Genomic DNA, 24,725 nt, shown 5'->3' on the forward strand with positions numbered 1-24,725 from the left:
TGGCGACGATTTTAGAACACCTACAACAGGACATACCCAAAGATGACAGAGAACAACTAATTCAATGTACAGGTTGGAAAGAGGATGTCATAGATTCATTCTTTGTCTGTGATTACTGTGCTGGGATCCGGGTTGCAGCGGTAGCTAGCAACCTAGTAAGAGACGATCACGTCCAATGTTAAGAAATATAAAAACCCATAGTTCCTAACAAAGGAGTCAGATCAAAACAAAATGTACACCATTGGAACCGCCTTGTCCGAAACCCCTGTATAAGAAACTTTCTGTCCCTTGGCTTGAACAGCAAGGGAAATATATTGGCTTGAAAATCAAGAAAATTGACTTTAACCACGTTATTCTCCCCAAACGGGATATTTTTTTCTTTTTTCTTTTTTTTTCTTTTCCACAGATAGCTTGGCACTGGAACATCGTAGAGGGTTGTTCAATAGCTCATTTTAAAGGAAATTAATTGGGTTAAAAATCTATAGTAACTTAAATAAATTATTTCTAAAAGAGAATAAATTTTTTCACCAAAAACTGCATTTTTGATGTCTTTTTATAATAAAGAACGAATATTTTACCGATTATCTACTAATAACCATATATGACGTGATAAGTGACATGACGTAATATCTAAAACCTATTGTGTACTAATTATAGTACACAATAGGTTTATGACTTAATGAGCGACGTGACGTAAAAATTGAAAAAATTAATTTTTATTTTATTTTCGTTTTTAGTTCAGAATCGCTAAAGTTATAAACTGCAAAAATATTTATGGTGTCTGAACAATAGTTTTAATCTTTTAATTTAAACTAGAAAAATACCTGAAAATTTTAAAATTAGTTTAATTTTTTTTTATGTTATTGATACTTGATACGGGATATAAAAAGTCAACTAATGGTTATATAATGGTTTCAATCAAGCAAGCTACACGCAAGTTAAAAAAAGAGTACTACCAAAAAAACCGAGATAGCATCTTGAAAAGAGAATAGCAAAGGTATTCAACCGACCAGGCGTATCGAGATGCGAAAATTGATAGTGACAAACAGCGTTATTATAATGATGTAGTCCGGGTTGCAGCGGTAGCTAGCAACCTAGTAAGAGACGATCACCTCCAATGTTAAGAAATATAAAAACCCGTAGCTCCTAAAAAAAGAGTCAGATCAAAACAAAAAGTACACCATTAGAACCGCCTTGTCCAAATCATCCATAAAGTAAACTTACCGCCCTTTGGCTTGAATAACAAAGAAAATATATTGGCTTGAAAATCAAGAAAATAGACTTTTACCACGTTATTCTCCCCAAACGGGATATTTTTTCTTTCTTTTCCACAGATAGCTTGGCACTGGAACATCGTAGAGAGTTGTTCAATGGCTCATTTTAAAGGAAATCTCTAGATCTAGCGCTATTTGTACTTAATTTTTTTTTTAAATAAATTTTTTTTTACGAAAAACTTAATTTTTTATATACAATATTAATCAATGACGTCATAGTCTTTGGATGTAGTTAGTACATAAAGTTTGGATCATCGAATTAAAGCTGAAACTAAGTAAAGAACAATTATGCCTACATATATTCACAGTGATGTATAAAATTTCCCATTACATCTGTAAACTGTTCCACAGTTGCCGGTTCATACCTTGGAAGCTTTTCACTAAACATACAACATTTCTTTTGGATATTACTATGAAGTTTTGCGAAAGCATCTCTAGCTGACTTTTCAACAAAATCCATTCTTTCAGAGATAATTTTAATCTATTTATAATAAGGAACGATTGCAATAAAGAACGACACCTAGCCCATGTTAACTGAAACATAAATAGAGATTATTTAATTTCCATCAGTATCATGGCTGTAGAGATGGCTGAAACCTAGTAAAGAACAAATTGCAACGGTAGCTAGCAACCTAGTAAGAGACGATCACGTCCAATGTTATCCGGGTTGCAGCGGTAGCTAGCAACCTAGTAAGAGACGATCACGTCCAATGTTAAGAAATATAAAAACCCATAGCTCCTAAAGCAGGAGTCAGATCAAAACAAAAAGTACACCATTAGAACCGCCTTGTCCGAAACCCCTGTATAGGAAACTTTCTGTCCCTTGGCTTGAACAGCAAGGGAAATATATGGGCTTGAAAATCGAGAAAAGTGACTTTAACCACGTTATTCTCCCCAAACGAGATATTTTTTTCTTTTTTTTTTTTTTTTTGTATCCAGAGATAGCTTGGCACTGGAACATCGTAGAGGGTTGTTCAATAGCTCATTTTAAAGGAAATTAATTGGGTTAAAAATCTATAGTAACTAAAATAAATTATTTCTAAAAGAGAATAAATTTTTCCAATAAAAACTGTATTTTTAATGCAGTGACGTCATAATTACTATATAAGAAACGTCAAAACTGTAAATGGTCTCATTCATGAATACATAATGGTTAGATCAAAGCAAGCTACACACAAGTTAAAAAATCAGTACTAAAAAATCAAGAAAAGTGGCAGCTACTACAACATTCTGCCTAAACGGGGTATTTTTTTTCTCTTTTCTTTGTTTCCAGTATACTAAACGGAATTTTTCCACCAAAAACTGCATTTTGATGTCTTTTCACACTGCAGTCTTTCAAACATAATCGTATACCAGCGGTAAGAATTGAACCCACGCCTCTGAAGAGACTGGTGGCTAACACCAGTGCCTTGGACCACTCAGCCAGGCTGCCTCTCATAAATAAATATATATGTGAATTTGGGTTGCAGCAGTAGCTAGCAACCTAGTAATAGACGATCAGTCCAATGCTAAGAAATATAAAAACCCAAAACTCCTAAAAATAGAGTCAGATCAAAACAAAAGTACATCATTAGAAATACCTTGTCTGAAACCCTACTAGATAAATAATGAACGTCATCATAGTTTTATATTAGAGCTATGACGTGAATAGAGTGACGTCATAATTAGTATATAAGGAAAGAAAAAACTGAAAATTCTCTCATTCTTGATTAGAATAATGGTTAGATCAAAGCAGGCTATACGCAAGTTGAAGAAAGAGTACTACACAAACAACAGAGATAGTAACTTGAAAAGAAAAAAGCAAAGGTATTCAACCGACCAGGTGTATCGAGAAGTAATAATTGAGAGAGCAAAACAAAGGTATTCAACCGACCAGGCGTATCGAGAAGTAATCAAACAAAACAGCAAGATGTGTTATCACAATGATGAAGATTATAGACATGCAAAAATTCAGACAGCCAAACAAAAGATCAAGGAACGGTATGGTAATGATGAACATTACAGAGAAGCAAGAATTGAGCAGGCTAAACAAAAGATCAAGGAGCGTTATCACAATGATAAACTTTATAGAGAAGCAACAATTGAGCAGGCTAGACAAAAGAGCAGGGAACGGTATGATAATGATGAAGATTACCGAAACAAACATAAGAAAAAAGTTGCTACCAGAATAATGGGTAGATACTGGGGTGACAAAAGCTATAATGAAAAAATTAAATTCTCTGCGGGGTTGTACCGAAGAACGCATAAGGACAAAGGGAAAAATTACATTCAGAAATATAAGAAGATGGCAAAAATGCAGGCTGATCTTCGTAAATTGAGAAACATTTTACGCATGTTTTACCAGGATCACGAAAAGTATTCAAAATTACAGATTAAAATTCTCTTTGAAAGAGCGGATGCTGTTGAAAAGTCGGCTAGAAATTCCTTGGCAAAGCTTCATAGTAATATCCAAAAGAAATGTTGTCAGTTTAATGAAAAGCTTCCAAGGTATGGATTGGCAACTGCGGAACAGTTTACAGATGCAATGGAAAATGTTCGACATATAATAAAGATCAAACTCTTCCCTATACTAACTTGCATACGCAACTTTACTATAGTTAAGATTACAGTATTTATATTTTTTTTATTACATTAAAAGACGATCACTGAAGTAACAAACCATTCCATACATTGGACTTAGTTAGCTACTTGATTGTTTGAGTTTCGTCTCTTACTATTTAAAAGAAGAAAAAGCCGTAGGCTTTTTCCTGTTTGTACAATAAAGAACGACACCTTGCCCATGTTAACTAAAACATAAATAGGGATTATGTAATTTCCAATAGTATCATGGCTGTAGAGATGGCTGAATCCTAGTTACAATAAAAAACGATCATTGGAATAACAAAAATTGAATACCTTTGGAATTAGCTAGCTACTTGATTATTTGAGACTCGTCTCTTACTATTTAATTCTCCCCAAATGGGATATTTTTTTCTCTTTTCTTTTTTTTCTTTTCCACAGATAGCTTGGCACTGGAACATCGTAGAGGGTTGTTCAATAGCTCATTTTAAAGGAAATTAATTGGGTTAAAAATCTATAGTAACTAAAATAAATTATTTTTAAAAGAGAATAAATTTTTCCACCAAAAACTGTATACAATAAAGAACGACACCTTGCCCATGTTAACTAAAACATAAATAGGGATTATGTAATTTCCAATAGTATCATGGCTGTAGAGATGGCTGAAACCTAGTTACAATAAAAAACGATCATTGGAATAACAAAAATTATAATAAAGAACAACCTCTTGCCTATACTAAATTTTATAGGCCACTTAACTATAGTTTAGGCTAGTACAGTTATATTTAAAATCAATATGTTAAAATTTTCCATTAAAAGATGATCATTGGAATAAAAAACCATTACATACAATTGATTTAGTTATTTACTTGATTGTTTGAGGTTCGTCTCTTACCATTTCAAAAAAGAAAAAGCCGTGGGCTTTTTCCTGTTTGTAATCAATTAGAAATAATTCTATCTTTAAATCTAGCTAGCAACCTAGTAAGAGACGATCACGACCAATGTTAAGAAATATTAAAACCCATAACTCCTAAAAAAAGTGTCAGATCAAAACAAAAAGTACACCATTAGAACCGCCTTGTCCAAAACCCCTGTATAGGAAACTTTCTGTCCCTTGGCTTGAACAGCAATGTCCGGGTTGCAGCGGTAGCTAGCAACCTAGTAAGAGACGATCACGTCCAATGTTAAGAAATAAAAAAAAATATAGTTCCTAAAAAATTTATATTAAAGAACGACCTCTTGCCTATACTAAAAAAAAAATCCATCCGGGTTGCAGCGGTAGCTAGCAACCTAGTAAGAGATGATCACGCCCCATAGTAAATACTAAAGTAACCCATAACTCCTGAAAAGAAAGTCAGATCAAAACAAAAGTACACCACTAGAACCACCTTGTTCTAAACACCTATAAAGGAAACTTACCGCCCTTTGGCTTGAATAACAAAGAAAATATATTGGCTTGAAAATCAAGAAAATTGACTTTAACCACGTTATTCTTCACAAACGGGATATTATTTCTTTCTTCTTCTTCTTCTCGTCCACAGATAGCATGGTACTGAAACATCGTAGAGATCCGGGTTGCAGCGGTAGCTAGCAACTTATATCCGGGTTGCAGCGGTAGCTAGCAACCTAGTAAGAGACGATCACCTCCAATGTTAAGAAATATAAAAACCCGTAGCTCCTAAAAAAAGAGTCAGATCAAAACAAAAAGTACACCATTAGAACCGCCTTGTCCAAATCCTCCATAAAGGAAACTTACCGCCCTTTGGCTTGAATAACAAAGAAAATATATTGGCTTGAAAATCAAGAAAATAGACTTTTACCACGTTATTCTCCCCAAACGGGATATTTTTTTCTTTTTTCTTTTCCACAGATAGCTTGGCACTGGAACATCGTAGAGGGTTGTTCAATAGCTCATTTTAAAGGAAATTAATTGGGTTAAAAATCTATAGTAGCTAAAATAAATTATTTCTAAAAGAGAATAAATTTTTCCAATAAAAACTGTATTTTTGATGCAGTGACGTCATAATTACTATATAAGAAACGTCAAAACTGCAAATGGTCTCATTCATGAATACATAATGGTTAGATCAAAGCAAGCTGCACGCAAGTTAAAAAATCAGTACTAAAAAATCAAGAAATTTTCCACCAAAAACTGCATTTTTGATGTCTTTTCACACTGCAGTCTTTCAAACATAATCGTATACCAGCGGTAAGAATTGAACCCACGCCTCTGAAGAGACTGGTGGATAACACCAGTGCCTTTGAACACTCGGCCAGGCTGCCTCTCATAAATAAATATATATGTGAATTTGGGTTGCAGCAGTAGCTAGCAACCTAGTAATAGACGATCAGTCCAATGCTAAGAAATAAAAAAACCCAAAACTCCTAAAAATAGAGTCAGATCAAAACAAAAGTACATCATTAGAAATACCTTGTCTTAAACCCTACTAGATAAATAATGAACGTCATCATAGTTTTATATTAGAGCTATGACGTGAATAGAGTTACGTCATAATTAGTATATAAGGAAAGTAAAATCTGAAAATTCTCTCATTCTTGATTAGAATAATGGTTAGATCGAAGCAAGCTATACGCAATTTGAAGAAAGAGTACTACACAAACAACAGAGCTAGTATCTTGAAAAGAGAAAAGCAAAGGTATTCAACCGACCAGGCGTATCGAGAAGTAAAAGTTGAGAGAGCAAAACAAAGGTATTCAACTGACCAGGCGTATCGAGAAGTAATAATTGAGAGAGCAAAAGAAAACAGCAAGATGTGTTATCACAATGATGAAGATTACCGAAACAAACATAAGAAAAAAGTTGCTACCAGAATAATGGGTAGATACTGGGGTGACAAAAGCTATAATGAAAAAATTAAATTCTCTGCGAGGTTGTACCGAAGAACGCATAAGGACAAAGGGAAAACTTACATTCAGAAATATAAGAAGATGGCAAAAATGCAGGCTGATCTTCGTAAATTGAGAAACATTTTACGCATGTTTTACCAGGATCACGAAAAGTATTCAAAATTACAGATTAAAATTCTCTTTGAAAGAGCGGATGCTGTTGAAAAGTCGGCAAGAAATTCCTTGGCAAAGCTTCATAGTAATATCCAAAAGAAATGTTGTCAGTTTAATGAAAAGCTTCCAAGGTATGGATTGGCAACTGCGGAACAGTTTACAGATGCAATGGAAAATGTTCGACAACACAGTGAATATACGTTATAATAAAGAACGACCTCTTGCCTATACTAAATTATATAGGCCACTTAACTATAGTATAGGTTAGTACAGCTATTATATTTAAAGTAAATATATTAAAATTTTCCACTAAAAGTCGGTCATTGGAATAAAAACCCAATACATATATTTGATTTAGTTAGCTACTTGATTGTTTGAGGCTAGTCTCTTACTATTTCAAAGAAGAAAATGCCGTAGGCTTTTTCCTGTTTGTAATCAATTAGAAAGAGTTCTACCTTTAAAATGAGTTACGTAGTTACATTAAAGGACGATCATTTGAATAACAACCATTGCATACATTAGACTTTGTTTACATTAAAGAACAAACTTCCAGCCCAGTGTAGCTAAAATAAGATTATAATTAATGTTAAAGATTGATCAATGTAACAGTAATACAATTTTATAATAAAGAACGACCTCTTGCCTATACTAAATTTTATACGCCACTTAATTATATATCCGGGTCGCAGCGGTAGCTAGCAATCCGGGTTGCAGCGGTAGCTAGCAAGCTAGTAAGAGACGATCACGTCCAATGTTAAGAAATATAAAAACCTCTAACTCCTAAGGAAAGAGTCAGATCGAAACAAAAATTACACCATTAGAACCACCTTGTTCACAACCCCTATTAAGGAAACTTATGACTCTTTGACTTGAATAACAAAGAAAATATATTGGCTTGAAAATCAAGAAAATTGACTTTAACCAAGTTATTCTTCACAAACGTGATATTTTTTTCTTTCCACTTGATTTACCTCCTCAACTAGCTGGGCACTGGAAAATCATAGAGAACTGCGTAATAGCTCATTTTATCTGGGTTGCAGCGGTAGCTAGCAACCTAGTAAGAGACGATCACCTCCAATATAAAGAAATATAAAACCCCTAACTCCTAAAAAAAGAGTCAGATCAAAACAAAAAGTATACCTTTAGAACCACCTTGTCCGAATCCCCAATTAAGGAAACTTACCGCCCTTTGGCTTGAAAAACAAAGAAAATATATTAGCTTGAAAATCAAGAAAATTGACTTTTACCACGTTATTCTCCACAAACAGGATAAATTTTTCTTTCCGCTTGATTTTTATTCTCAGCTAGCTGGGCACTGGAAATATAATAAAGAACGACTTCTTGCCTATACTAAATTTTATACGCCACTTAATTATAGTATAAGTTAGTAATTCAACAGATAGCTTTGCACTGGAACATCGTAGAGAGTTGTTCAATGGCTCATTTTAAAGGAAATTAATGGGGTTAAAAACCTTTTGTAATTAAAATTTACATAAAGGACTGATATAGTTCATCATAAATGGTGTTTGTCAATACGTTTTTTTATATAATTATCCATTGTTATGTAAAATGCAGTAATTTTTGGAAAGTTTTAAAAAAAAATTTATTTGTTAACTGAAACTAGAATAATTCCTGATAATTAAAATAAAATAATTTTATTTAATTGTAAACTGCAATTTTCCGGGTTGCAGCGGTAGCTAGCAACCTAGTAAGAGACGATCACCTCCAATGTAAAGAAATATAAAACCCCTAACTCCTAAAAAAAGAGTCAGATCAAAACAAAAAGTATACCATTAGAACCACCTTGTCCAAAACCCTATTAAGGAAACTGACCGCCCTTTGGCTTTGAATAACAAAGAAAATATATTGGCTTGAAAATCAAGAAAATTGACTTTTACCACGTTATTCTCCAAAAACGGGATATTTTTTCTTTCCGCTTGATTTTTCTTCTCAGCTAGGTGGGCACTGGAAAATAATAGAGAGCTGTATAATAGCTCATTTTAAAGGAAATTGCAACATCTAGTCACTTTTGTAATTAAAAATAAAATACTTTTTAAAGTAGAATCAATTTTGTCAAAAAAATTGCATTTTTGATGTATTTTCATGCTGCAGTCTTTTCAAAGATATTTCAATTTTGAAGCAATCAATCAGTTCATGTTAATGAACTCTATAGTAATAATAGCTACTTGTCTCAATAGTAATCCGGGTTGCAGCGGTAGCTAGCAACCTAGTAAGAGACGATCACGTCCAATGTTAAAAAATATAAAAACCCATAGTTCTTAAAAAAAGAGTCAGATCAAAACAAAAAGTACACCATTAGAACCGCCTTGTCCGAAACCCCTGCATAGTAAAATTTCTGTCCCTTGGCTTGAACAGCAAGGGAAATATATTGGCTTGAAAATCAAGAAAAGTGGCAGCTACTACAACATTCTGCCTAAACGGGATATTTTTTTCTTTTTTTTTCTTTTTTTGTATCCAGAGATAGCTTGGCACTGGATCTGTAGTCCATAGTAACTGAAGTCTTATAAGATACAATAAAGTCAAATCTGGGAATGAGATTTTATTAGCAATTTCAATTTATAAGGTAAACTGTAAATTTTGTCATATGTATTAAGGTGATCTAAAAACCCTAAGTTTATTTTCCCCATAATCCCAAAGTGAAATTGCGTCATCCATGTAACGTCCCCAAAAGATAAGTTTAAAAAAAATGCGAGTCCAACGCCCAATTTGAAATGGAAAGGCAGTGTGGTCTTCGTCACTATTTATTTTGTTTAAGACATTAACTGTAAACTCAAAAACTATAACCTGGAAAGTTCCCATAAAACTGAGCTTAAGCCATTAACTGTATACCAGAAACTATAAACAGTAAAGTTCCCGTAAAATTTTGTTTAAGAGTAAATCAAAAACTTTAAATTTCAAAGTTCCCATAAAATTTAGTTTAAGCAATTAACTGTAAACAGTAAACTATAAACCGTAAAGTTCCCATAAAGTTTTGTTTAAGCCATTAACAGTAAAACAAAAACTAAACCGTAAAGTTCCCATAAAATTTTGTTTAAGCCATTAACTGTAAACCAAAAACTATAAACCGTAAAGTTCCCATAAAATTTTGTTTAATACATTAACTGTAAAACAAAAACTATAAACCGTAAAGCTCCCATTAAATTTTTTTTAAACCATTAACTGTAAACCAAAAACTATAAACCGTAAAGTAAACTGTAATAAACCGTAAACAATTAACTGTAAACCAACCTGGAAAGTTCCCATAAAACTTAGTTTATGCCATTCACTGTATCAAATAAACTATAAGCCGTAAAGTTCCCATAAAATTTTGTTTAAGAGTAAATAAAAAACTTTAAATTTCAAAGTTCCCATAAAATTTAGTTTAAGCAATTAACTGTAAACCAAAAACTATAAACCGTAAAGCTCCCATTAAATTTTGTTTAAACCATTAACTGTAAACCAAAAACTATAAACCGTAAAGTAAACTGTAATAAACCGTAAACAATTAACTGTAAACCAACCTGGAAAGTTCCCATAAAACTTAGTTTAAGCCATTAACTGTATCAAAGAAACTATAAGCCGTAAAGTTCCCATAAAATTTTGTTTAAGAGTAAATAAAAACATTAAATTTCAAAGTTTCCATAAAATTTAGTTTAAGCAATTAACTGTAATCCCTTAAAGTTTTGTTTAAGAGTAAATCAAAAACTTTAAATTTCAAAGTTCCCATAAAATTTAGTTTAAGCCATTAACTGTAAACCAAAAACTATAAACAGTAAAGTTTCCATAAAGTTTTGTTTAAGCCATTAACTTTAAAACAAAAACTATAAACCGTAAAGTTTCCATAAAGTATTGTTTAAGCAATTAACTGTAAAACAAAAACTATAAACAGTAAAGTTTCCATAAAATTGTTGTTTAAGGCATTAACTGTGAATTAAAAAATAAACCGTAAAGTTCACATTAAATTTAGTTTAAGTTATTAACTTTAATCCAAAAACTATAAACCGTTAAGTTTCTAAAAAGTTTTGATTAATCCATTAACTTTAAATCAAAAACTATAAATCGTAAAGTTTACATAAAATTGTTGTTCAAGTCATTAACCGTGAATTGAAAACTAAACAGTAAAGTTCCCATAAAATTTCTTTAAAGTTCTTAACTGTAAACCAAAAACTATAAACCGTAAAGTTTCCATAAAGTTTTGTTTAAGCCATTAACTTTAAATCAAAAACTATAAACCATAGTTTCCATAAAATTGTTGTTTAAGGCATTAGCTGTGAAATAAAAACTAAACCATGAAGTTCCCATAAAATTTTGTTAAAGCCTTTAACTTTAAATCAAAAACTACAAACCGTAGAGTTTCCATAAAATTGTTGTTTAAGGCATTAACTGTGAAATAAAAACTATACCGTAAAGTTCCCATAAAATTTCGTTTAAGCCATTAACTGTAAAACAAAAACTAAACCGTAAATTTCCCATAAAATTTTGTTTAAGCCATTAACGGTAAACCAAAAACTATAAACCGTAAAGTTTCCATAAAATTTTGTTTAAACCATTAACTGTAAACCAAAAACTATAAACCGTAAAGTTCCTTTTAAATTTTGTTTAAACCATTAACGGTAAACCAAAAACTATTAACCATAAATTTTCCATCAAATTTATTTTAATCAATTAACTTTAAACCAAAAAATAAAAACCGTAATGTTCACATTACATTTTTTTAAGACATTATCTGTAAAACAAAAAATATACACCGTAAAGTTTCCATAAAGTTTTTTTTATGACATTAACTGTAAAACAAAAACTATAAACCGTAAATTTTCCATAAAATTGTTGTTTAAGGCATTAAGTGTGAATTGAAAACTAAACAGTAAAGTTCCCATAAAATTTATTTTGTTATTAACTGTAAACCGAAAAATATAAACCGTAAAGTTTCAATAAATATTTTTTAAACCATTAACTGTAAAACAAAAAATAAAAAACTTAAATTTTACATAAAATTGTTTTTTAAGACATTAACTGTAAACCAAAAACTAAACTTTAAAGTTAACATAAAATTTTTTTTAAGCCATTAACTCTAAACCAAAAACTATAAACCTTAAAGTTTCCATAAAATTTTGTTTAAACCATTAACTGTAAACCAAAAACTATAACCTGTAGTTTCTATAAAATTGTTGTTTAAGCCATGAACTTTAAAAATAAAACTAAACTGTATAGTTACAATAAATGTCGTTTAAGACACTAACTATAAAACAAAAAATAAAATTAAAATCTCACATAAAATTTTGTTATTAACTGTAAACAAAAAACTATAAACCGAAAAGTTTCCATAAAATGTTGTTTAAGCCTTTAACTGTAAACCAAAAACTATAAACCGTAAAGGTACCATTAAATTTTTTTAAGCCATTAACTGTAAACCAAAGACTATAAACCGTAAAGTTTCCATAAAGTTTTGTTTAAGCCATTAACTGTAAACCAAAAACTATAAACCGTAAAGTTTCCATAAAATTTTTGTTTAAGGCATTAACTGTGAGTTAAAAACTAAACCGTAATTATAAGAAAGAACGACCTCATTCCTATACTAAATTCTATAGGCCACTTAACTATAGTATAGGCTAGTACAGTTATTATATTTAAGGTCAATATATTAAAATTTTCCACTAAAAGGCGGTCATTGGAATAAAAACCCAATGCATATATTTGATTTAGTTAGCTACTTGATTGTTTGAGGCTAGTCTATTACTATTTCAAAGAAGAAAAAGCCGTAGGCTTTTTCCTGTTTGTAATCAATTAGAAAGAGTTCTACCTTTAAAATGAGTTACGTAGTCCGGGTTGCAGCCGTAGCTAGCAACCTAGTAAGAGACGATCACGTCCATTGTTAAGAAATATAAAAACCCATAGTTCTTAACAGAGGAGTCAGATCAAAACAAAAAGTACACCATTAGAACCGCCTTGTCCGAAAACCCTATATAGGAAACTTTCTGTCCCTTGGCTTGAACAGCAAGGGAAATATATTGGCTTAAAAATCAAGATAAAGTGGCAGCTATTACAACATTCTGCCTAAACGGGATATTTTTTTCTTTTTTTTCTTTTTTCTTCTTTTCCAGAGATAGCTTGGCACTGGAGCATCGTAGAGAGTTGTTCAATAGCTCATTTTAAAGGAAATTAATTAAGTTAAAAATCTATAGTAACTAAAATAAATTATTTCTAAAACAGAATAAATATTTTTACCAAAAACTGCATTTTGATGTCTTTTCACACTGCAGTATTTCAAACATTATACCAGCGGTAAGATTTGAACCCACGCCTCCGAAGAGACTGGTGGCTAGCACCAGTGTCTTGGACCACTCGGCCAGGCTGCCTCTCATAAATAATATATATGTGAATCTGGATTGCAGCAGTAGCTAGCAACCTAGTAAGAAACGATCAGTCCCATGCTAAGAATTATAAAAACCCAAAACTCCTAAAAATAGAGTCAGATCAAAATAAAAGTACATCATTAGAATTACCTTGTCTGAAACCCTGCTAGATAAATAATGAATGTCGTCATAGCTTTATATTAGAGCTATGACGTGAATAGAAAAACACGAAATTATTTTGTGGTTTCTGAAGACGTCATGAAATAATATCATTGGGCCATGACGTCATCATGAAATAAAATCATTACGTCATGACGTCATAATTACTATATAAGAAGCGTCAGAACTGTAAATGTTCTCATTCATAATTAGATAATGGTTAGATCAAAGCAAGCTGCACGCAAGTTAAAAAAACAGTACTACACAAACAACAGAGATAGTATCTTGAAAATAGAAAAGCAAAAGTATTCAACCGACCACGCATATCGAGATGTGAAAATTGATAGTGAAAACAGCGTTATTATAATGATGTAGTTTATAGAAATGCGAAAATTGAGACAGCCAAACAAAAGATCAAGGAACGGTATGATAATGATGAAGATTACCGAATCAAATATAAGAAAAAAGAAAAGCAAAGGTATTCAACCGTCCAGGTGTATCGACAAGTAAAAATTGAGACAGCCAAACAAAAGATCAAGGAGCGTTATCAAAATGATGAAGATTACAGAGAAGCAAGAACTGAGCAGGCTAGAAAAAGATCAAGGAGCGTCATCACATTGATAAGCTTTATAGAGAAGAAAAAATTGAGCAGGTTAGACAAAAGAGCAAGGAACGATATGATAATGATGAAGATTACCGAAACAAACATAAGAAAAAAGTTGCCACCAGAATAATGGGTAGATACTGGTTCCGGGTTGCAGCGGTAGCTAGCAACCTAGTAAGAGACGATCACGTCCAATGTTAAGAAATATAGAAACCCCTAACTCCTAAAAACAGAGTCAGATCAAAACAAAAAGTACACCATTAGAAACGCCTTGTCCGAAACCCCTATAAAGGAAACTTACCGCCCTGCGGCTTGAATAACAAAGAAAATATATTGGCTTGATAATCAAGAAAATTGACTTTAACCACGTTATTCTACACAAACGGGATATTTTTTTCTTTCTTTTCCACAGATAGCTTGGCACTGGAACATCGTAGAGAGTTGTTCAATGGCTCATTTTAAAGGAAATCTCTAGATCTCAACAGGACATACCCAAAGATGACAGAGAACAACTAATTCAATGTACAGGTTGGAAAGAGGATGTCATAGATTCATTCTTTGTCTGTGATTACTCTGCTGGGAAAATGTTGAAAAGTCAGGAGAATGTCCGATCAGTATTAAATAACATTCATATAGACTGTACACCGGAATCCGGGTTGCAGCGGTAGCTAGCAACCTAGTAAGAGATTAAGAAATATAAAAACCCATAGTTCCTAACAAAGGAGTCAGATCAAAACAAAAAGTACACCATTAGAACCGCCTTGTCCCGAAATCCCTGTATAGGAAACTTTCTGTCCCTTGGCTTGAACAGCAAGGAAAATATATTGACTTGAAAATCAAGAAAAGTGGCAGCTACTACAAAATTCTGCCTAAACGGGATATTTTTTTCTTTTTTTTCTTTTCCACAGATAGCTTGGCACTGGAACATCGTAGAGGGTTGTTCAATAGCTTATTTTAAAGGAAATTAATTGGGTTAAAAACTTTTTGTAACTAAAATAAATTATTTCTAAAAGAGAATAAATTTTTCCACCAAAAACTGCATTTTTGATGTCTTTTCACACTGCAGTCTTTCAAACATAATCGTATACCAGCGGTAAGATTTGAACCCACGCCTCCGAAGAGACTGGTGGCTAACACCAGGGCCTTGGACCACTCGGCCAGGCTGCCTCTCATAAATAACTATATATGTGAATCTGGGTTGCAGCAGTAGCTAGCAATCTTGTAAGAGACGATCAGTCCAATGATAAGAAATATTACAAAACTCCTAAAAATAGAGTCAAATCAAAACAAAAGTACATCATTAGAATTACCTTGTCTGAAACCCTACTAGATAAATAATGAATGTCGTCATATTTTTATATTAGAGCTATGACGTGAATAGAAAAACACGAAATTATATTGTTGTTTCTGAAGACGTCATGAAATAATATCATTACGCTATGACATCATCAGGAAATAAAATCATTACGGCGTGACGTCATAATTACTATATTAGAAGCGTCAAAACTGTAAATGTTCTCATTCATAATTACATAATAGTTTCAATCAAGCAAGCTGCATGCAAGTTAAAAAAACAGTACTACACAAACAACAGAGATAGTATCTTGAAAAGAGAAAAGCAAAGGTATTCAACCGACCAGGCGTATCGAGAAGTAATCCGGGTTGCAGCGGTAGCTAGCAACCTAGTAAGAGACGATCACGTCCAATGTTAAGAAATATAAAAACCCATAGTTCCTAACAGAGGAGTCAGATCAAAACAAAAAGTACACCATTAGAACCGCCTTGTCCGAAACCCCTGTATAAGAAACTTTCTGTCCCTTGGCTTGAACAGCAAGGGAAATATATTGGCATGAAAATCAAGAAAATTGACTTTAACCACGTTATTCTCCCCAATATAATATAGAACGACCTCTTGCCTATATTAAACTTTATAGGCCACTTAACTGTAGTATAGGTTATCCGGGTTGCAGCGGTAGCTAGCAACCTAGTAAGAGACGATCACCTCCAACGTTAAGAAATATAAAACCCCCCAACTCCTAAAAAAGAGTCAGATCAAAACAAAAAGTACACCATTAGAACCGCCTCGTCCGAATCCTCTATAAAGGAAACTTACCGCCCTTTGGCTTGAAAATCAAGAAAATTGACTTTTACCACGTTATTCTCCACAAACGGGATATTTCTTTCTTTCCGCTTTTTCTTCCTGCTCAGCTAGCTGGGCACTGGAAAATCATAGAGAGATGTATAATAGCTCATTTTATAGGATATTGCAACATCTAGTCACTTTTGTATTTAAAAATAAAATACTTTTTAAAGTAGAATCAATTTTGTCAAAAAAATTGCATTTTTGATGTAATTTCATACTGCAGTCTTTTCAAAGATATTTGAATTTTGAAGCAATAAAACAGTCCATGGTAATGAACTCTATAGTAATAATAGCTACTTGTCTCAATAGTAACCGAAACTCCTGGAACCAAAATTTTCTTTTTTGGCTTAATCGCTAAAATTATTATGTAAACTGCAAAAATATTTATGATGCCTAATCAGTAATAGTAATTTTTTTAATTTAAACAACAAAAATACATGAAAATTCTAAAATTAGTTTTGCTTTTTGTCTCCTGGAAGAAAAATTTTTTTCATCTCAGTTCAAATTTATTATTGTATCCTGGAACCAAACTTTTTTTGGTTTGTAACCCGTAAAGTACATATCTCCATATTATTGTCTCATAATTGCAATTATTTTAGTTTTCAGTCCAGAATCGCTAAACTTATTATGTAAACTGCAAAAATATTTATGGTGTCTAACCAATAATGCTAATTTTGTAATTCTACAATAAAGAACGACACCTTGCCCATGTTAACTGAAACATAAATAGGGATTATGTAATGTTACATTAAAGAACGATCTTCAGTCCATAGTAACTGAAGTGTTATAAGGAACCATTATATAGATGATGCTTACAGTATTCAAAGGTTACTGTTTACAATGCGTTGAAAATATATTAAAAGGCTATCATTGGAATATCAAACCATTGTTTACATTGGAACTAATTAGCTACTTGATTTTTTGAGGTTCGTCTCTTACTATTTGAAAGAAGAAAAAGCCGTAGGCTTTTTCCTGTTTGTAACAAGGTTACTATTAATGGTCAATAGTTCAATTTGTGTTTACATTAAGAGACGATCATTGGAATAACAAACCATTGCATACAATGAAATTAGTTATGTACTTTATTGTTTGAGGATTTTACCTGGGTTGCAGCGGTAGCTAGAAGCCTAGTAAGAGACGATCACGTCCAATTCTAAAAATTATAATAACGCATAACTCCTAAAAAAAGAGTAAGATAAAAAAAAGTACAGCATTAGAACCACCTTGTCTGAAACCCCTATATAGGAAACTTACTGTCATTTGGCTTTTATTGCAAGGGAAATGTATTGGCTTGAAAATCAAGAAAAGTGGCGTTACTACAGCATTCTGCCCAAACGGTGTTTTTATTTTTTATTTTTTTCCACAGATAGCTTGGCACTGGAACGTCATAGAGAGCTGTTCAATGGCTCATTTTAAAGTAATCTACTAGATCTAGTGCAATTAAATCCGGGTTGCAGCGGTAGCTAGCAACCTAGTAAGAGACGATCACGTCCAATGTTAAGAAATATAAAAACCCCTAACTCCTAAAAACAGAGTCAGATCAAAACAAAAAGTACACCATTAGAACCGCCTTGTCTGAAACCCCTATAAAGGAAACTTACCGCCCTGCGGCCTGAATAACAAAGAAAATATATTGGCTTGATAATCAAGAAAATTGACTTTAACCACGTTATTCTACACAAACGGGATATTTTTTTCTTTCTTTCTTTTCCACAGATAGCTTGGCACTGGAACATTGTAGAGAGTTGTTCAATGGCTCATTTTTTACAATAAGGAACGAACTGTAACCCATAGTAACTTAAGTATTAAATCAAACAGTTTTCCTGTTTGTAATCAAACAGAACTCTCTGCTATAAGCAGATAATTCTGCTTATAGCAGCGTCAGACCAGTGGAAACTGTGTTAAGAACAGACTCAGCATAGTCAGTAGAGGCTCCAGATTATGAACAGAAATGGAGAAGGAAGTTTTTACAAGTATTACAAGAATTGATTTCCGGGTTGCAGCGGTAGCTAGCAGCCTAGTAAGAAACGATTACATTAAAGGGTAAACTATAGCCCATAGTAACTGGAATCCAGGTTACAGCAGTAGCTTGTAACATATCGGGGTTGCGGCGGTATCTAGCAACCTAGTAAGAGATGATCACGCCCCATAGTAAAAATGATTATAATAAAGAACGACCTCTCGTCTATAATAAATCTTATAGGCCACTTAACTATAGTATAGGCTAGTACAGTTATATTTGAGGTCAATATATTAAAATTTTCCATTAAAAGACGATCATTGGAATAAAAACACATTACATACATTATAATAAAGAACGAATATAAAGCTATTATAATCATTACATAAATGATCAATCATAAATAGTGTCATTTATCAAACAGTTCGTGGTAACGAGTTTCATAGTAAAGAACAAACTCAAGCCCAAAGAAACTGAACCCTGTGGCTCATTCATATAATCTTCATTATTTTAGCTAGGATGTAACTAAAATGAGTATTTTTTTATTTCAAATTAAAATTATATTGCGTCTTACTCAACATATTAAAAGTTCTCTCTGATGGGTAATCCGGGTTGTAGCGGTAGCTAGCATCTTAGTAAGAGGTGATCACGTCCAATGTTAAGAAATATAAAACCCATAGCTTTTAAGAAAGGTGGGGTCATATCAAAAAAAAAAGTACACCATTAGAACCGCCGGGTCCGAAACCCCTGTATAGTAAAATTTCTGTCCTTTGGCTTGAACAAGGGAAATATATTGGCTTGAAAATCAAGAAAAGTGGAAGCTACTACAACATTCTGCCTAAACAGGATATTTTTTTCTTTTTTTCTTTCTTTTCCACAGATAGCTTGGCACTGGAACATCGTAGAGAGTTGTTCAATGGCTCATTTTAAAGGAAATTAATTGGGTTAAAAATCTGTATTAACTAAAATAAATTATTTCTAAGAGAGAATAAATTTTTCTACCAAAAACTGCATTTTTGATGTCTTTTCACACTGCAGTCTTTCAAACATAATCGTATACCAGCGGTAAGATTTGAACCCACGCCTCCGAAGAGACTGGTGGTTAACACCAGTGCCTTGGACCACTCGGCCCGGCTGCCTCTCATAAATAAATATATATGTGAATTTGGGTTGCAGCAGTAGCTAGCAACCTAGTAAGAGACGATCAGTCCAATGCTAAGAAATATAAAAACCCAAAACTCCTAAAAATAGAGTCAGATCATCCGGGTTGCAGCGGTAGCTAGCAACCTAGTAAGAGACGATCACGTCCAATGTTAAGAAATATAAAAACCCATAGTTCATAACTAAGGAGTCAGATCAAAACAAAAAGTACACCATTAGAACTAAAATAAATTATTTCTAAAAGAGAATAAATTTTTCCACCAAAAACTGCATTTTTGATGTCTTTTCACACTGCAGTCTTTCAAACATAATCGTATACCAGTGGTAAGATTTGAACCCACGCCTCCGAAGAGACTGGTGGTTAACACCAGTGCCTTGGACCACTCGGCCAGGCTGCCTCTCATAAATAAATATATATGTGAATTTGGGTTGCAGCAGTAGCTAGCAACCTAGTAAGAGACGATCAGTCCAATGCTAAGAAATATAAAAACCCAAAACTCCTAAAAATAGAGTCAGATCATCCGGGTTGCAGCGGTAGCAAGCAACCTAGTAAGAGACGATAACGTCCAATGTTAAGAAATATAAAAACCCATAGTTCATAACAAAGGAGTCAGATCAAAACAAAAAGTACACCATTAGAACCGCCTTGTCCGAAACCCCTGTATAGGAAACTTTCTGTCCCTTGGATTGAACAGCAAGGGAAATATATTGGCTTGAAAATCAAGAAAATTGACTTTAACCACGTTATTCTCCACAAACGGGATATTTTTTTCTTTTTTTCTTTTTTTGTATCCAGAGATAGCTTGGTACTGGAACATCGTAGAGGGTTGTTCAATAGCTCATTTTAAAGGAAATTAATTGGGTTAAAAATCTATAGTAACTAAAATAAATTATTTCTAAAAGACAATAAATTTTTCCACCAAAAACTAAATTTTTGATGTCTTTTACATTAAAGAATGAACTTTTGTCCATAGTAACTGAAGTATTATAAGTTATAATAAAGAACAACCTGTTGCTTATACTAAATTTTGTAGGCCACTTAACGATAGTATAAGCTACTACAGTTATATTTAAGGTCAATATATTTAAGTACAGTAAAGAACGATCTCTCGCCAATAGTAACTAATATATGGTGGTCCCAGGAGTAGTTTCATAAAGTACCGATATAGCTCATCATAAATGGTGTTTGTTAATTCTTACATTAAAAGACGTTCATTGGAATAAGAAATTATTGCATACATTGTATTACATAAAGAATCGATGTCAGTCAAGAGTATCTAATGCAGTACTAACTAATAGAAGTTTTATTTAGACTTTAAATAGATAAATGTGTAAAAATTGCGCCTCTGGCAGGATTTGAACCTGCAGCCTTCGGAGTAGCAAGGCAGGCTATCCGCTGCGCCAGACAGGCTTTCAAGGACCCAATTTTTGAATGATTTATATTTTACTTAATTTTATGTTAAAGATTAATCAATGACGTCATAATCGTAGGTTGTAGCCAGGTCGTCTCCTACTATTCCAATTAAGAAAAAGCCATAGGCTTTTTCCTGTTCGTAATTTCAAAGTATCCAGGTTACAGCGCTAGCTAGTTATGAACAGTAGCCTATATCAGATATCAAACAGTTCGTGGTAACGAACTGTATAGTTAGAGCGACTCTTCTCAATAGTAACTGAAAATATAAAAAACGCTTTTTTAATTATTCGGGTTTTACAGTAAAGAACGATCTCTCGCCCATAGTAACTGATATATGATGGTTCCAGGGGTGGTTGCATAAAGGACCAATATATCTCATCATGAATCGTGTTTGTAAATTATTACATTAAAAGAGGATAATTGGAATAAAAAATTATTGCATACATTAGACTTAGTTAGCTACTTGATCGTTTGAGGTTCGTCTATTACTATTTCAAAGAAGAAAAAGCCGTAGGCTTTTTCCTGTTTGTAATATTTTCCTTTTTGTTTTCCGGGTTACAGCGGTAGCTAGCAACCTATTAAGAGGCAATCACGTCCAATGTTAAGAAATATAAAAACCCATAGTTCCTAAAAAAAGGAGTCAGATCAAAACAAAAAGTACACCATTAGAACCACCATGTCCGAAACCCCTGTACAGGAAACTTTCTGTCATTTGGCTTGAACAGCAAGGGAAATATATTGGCTTGAAAATCAAGAAAATTGACTTTTACCACGTTATTCTCCACAAACGGAATATTTTTTTTTCTCTCTTTTTCTCTTTCTTCTCCACAGATAGCTTGGCACTGGAACATCGTAGAGAGTTGTTCAATGGCTCATTTTAAAGGAAATTAATTGGGATAAAAATCTTTTGTAACTAAAACAAATTATTTCTAAGAGAAAATAAATTTTTCCTCAAAAAGCTGCATTTTTGATGTCTTTTCATACTGCAGTCTTTTCAAAGATATTTGATTTTGGTACATATAAATCATAATCGTATACCAGCGGTAAGATTTTAAACCCACGCCTCTGACGAGACTGGTGGTCAAAACCAGCGCCTTGGACCACACGGCACCGCTGCCTCTCATAACTATATCCGGGTTGCAGCGGTAGCTAGTACATTAAAGAACGATCTTCAGTCCATAGTAACTGAAGTGTTATAAGAAATTATAGTAAAGAACGACCCTTAACCCATGTTAATTGATCCGGGTTGCTGTTACATTAAAGAACGATCATTGGAATAACAAACCATTGCATACATTGGACTTAATTAGCTACTTGATTGTTTGAGGTTCGTCTCACTCTTTCAAAGAGGAAAAAGCCGTAGGCTTTTTCTGTTTGTAATCAGGTTCGATAATAATATATATGATTACATAAAGGATCAATCTAGTCCGGGCTGCAGCGGTAGCTAGCAATTACTATATAAAAGGCGACAAAGATGTAAATGGTCTCATTTAATGTTACATAATGGTTAAATCAAACTAAGCTACACGCAAGTTAAAAAAACAGTACTACACAAAAAACAGAGATACCGTCTTGAAAAGAGAAAAGCATAGGTATTCAACCGACCAGGCGTATCGAGAAGTAAAACTTGAGAGAGCAAAACAAAACAGCAAGGAGTGTTATCACAATGATTACATAAAGGCTCGATCATCGAATTTAAGCTGAAACTAAGTAAAGGACAATTATGCCTCCATATATTCACAGTGATGCATAAGATCTCCCATTACATCTGTAAACTGTTCCACAGTTGCCGGTCCATACCTTAGAAGCTTTTCACTAAACATGCAACATTTCTTTTGGATATTACTATGAAGTTTTGCGAAAGCATCTCTAGCTGACTTTTCAACAAAATCTATTCTTTCAGAGATAATTTTAATCTTTAATTTTGAATATTTTTCGTAATCCCGGTAAAACATTCATAAAATTTTTCTCAATTTACAAAGATCAGCCTGTGCGTTCTTTGCAGCTTGTGTAAACTGCAAAAATATCCATGGTATCCGAGCAATAGTTACATAAAGGACCGATATAGCTCATCATAAATGGTGTTTGTCAATTATCTGGGTTGCAGCGGTAGCTAGCAACCTAGTTTTGAGACGATAACGTCCAATGTTAAGAAATATAAAAACCCAAAATCCTAATTATAATAAAGAACGACCTCTTGCCTATACCACATTTTATAGGCCCCTTAACTATAGTATAGGTTAGTAATCCGGGTTGCAGCGGTAGCTAGCAACCTAGTAAGAGATTATAATAAAGAACGACCTCTTGCCTATACCACATTTTATAGGCCCCTTAACTATAGTATATGTTAGTAATCCGGGTTGCAGCGGTAGCTAGCAACCTAGTAAGAGACGATCACGTCCAATGTTAAGAAATTGAAAAACCCATAGCTCCTAAAAAGGGAGTCAGATCAAAACAGAAAGTACACCATTAGAACCGCCTTGTCCGAAACCCCTGTATGGTAAACTTTCTTTCCCTTGGCTTGAACAGCAAGGGAAATATATTGGCTTGAAAATCAAGAAAAGTGGCAGCTACTACAACATTCTGCCTAAACGGGATATTTTTGTTTCTTTTTTTCTTTGTTTTCCAGAGATAGCTTGGCACTGGAAAATCGTAGAAAGTTGTTCAATGGCTCATTTTAAAGGAAATTAATTGGGTTAAAAATCTTTTGTAACTAAAATAAATTATTTCTAAGAGAGAATAAACTTTTCAATTAAAAACTGCATTTTTGATGTCTTTTCATACTGCAGTCTTTCAAAGATATTTGATTTTTGTACATAAATCATAATCGTGTACCAGCGGTAAGATTTGAACCCACGCATCCGAAGAGACTGGTGGCTAACACTAGCGCCTTGGACCACTCGGCCAATCTGCCTCTCATAACTGAATATATGTGAATCTTTTCCGGGTTGCAGCGGTAGCTAGCAACCTAGTAAGAGTTATAATAAAGAACGACCTCTTACCTATACTAAATTTTATACGCCACTTAATTATAGTATAGGTTAGTAATTCAACAGATAGCATGGCACTGGAACATTGTAGAGAGTTGTTCAATGGCTCAGTTTGAAGGAACTTAATGGGGTTAAAAACCTCTTGTAATTAAAACAATTATTTTTATTACATTAAGAAATTTTATATGTTCCTTAAGAAATCATCATAATCTGGGTTGCAGCGGTAGCTAGCAACCTAGTAAGAGACGATCACGTCCAATGTTAAGAAATATAAAAACTCATAGTTCCTAAAAAAGTTACATTAAAGAACGATCTTCAGTCCATAGTAACAGAAGTGTTATAAGGAACCATTATATAGATGGTGATTACCGGGTTGTAGCGGTAGCTAGCAACCTAGTAAGAGACGATCACGTCCAATGTTAAGAAATATAAAACTCATAGTTCCTAAAAAAGTTACATTAAAGTACGATCTTCAGTCCATAGTAACTGAAGTGTTATAAGGAACCATTATATAGATGATGATTACAGTAATCAAAGGTTACTGTTTACAATGTTTACAATAAGGAACGAACTGTAACCCATAGTAACTTAAGTATTAAATCAAACAGTTTTCCTGTTTGTAATCAAACAGAACTCTCTGCTATAAGCAGATAATTCTGCTTATAGCAGCGTCAGACCAGTGGAAACTGTGTTAAGAACAGACTCAGCATAGTCAGTAGAGGCTCCAGATTATGAACAGAAATGGAGAAGGAAGTTTTTACAAGTATTACAAGAATTGATTTCCGGGTTGCAGCGGTAGCTAGCAGCCTAGTAAGAGACGATTACATTAAAGGGTAAACTATAGCCCATAGTAACTGGAATCCAGGTTTCAGCAGTAGCTTGTAACATATCGGGGTTGCGGCGGTATCTAGCAACCTAGTAAGAGATGATCACGCCCCATAGTAAAAATGAAATAGTCAAACAGTTCGTCGTAACGAACTGTTGTAGTAGCAGCGAATCGTCACAAGAGTAACCGTAGCTCTTAAAAACAGAATTTTAATATCAATAGATACGTCAATAGAACTATATATGTGAATCCGGGTTGCAG

Source organism: Artemia sp. Qi Xiang Cuo, chromosome 9 (genome assembly GCF_049724085.1).
Source record: "Artemia sp. Qi Xiang Cuo chromosome 9, ASM4972408v1, whole genome shotgun sequence".
Lineage (NCBI taxonomy): Eukaryota > Metazoa > Arthropoda > Branchiopoda > Anostraca > Artemiidae > Artemia > Artemia sp. Qi Xiang Cuo.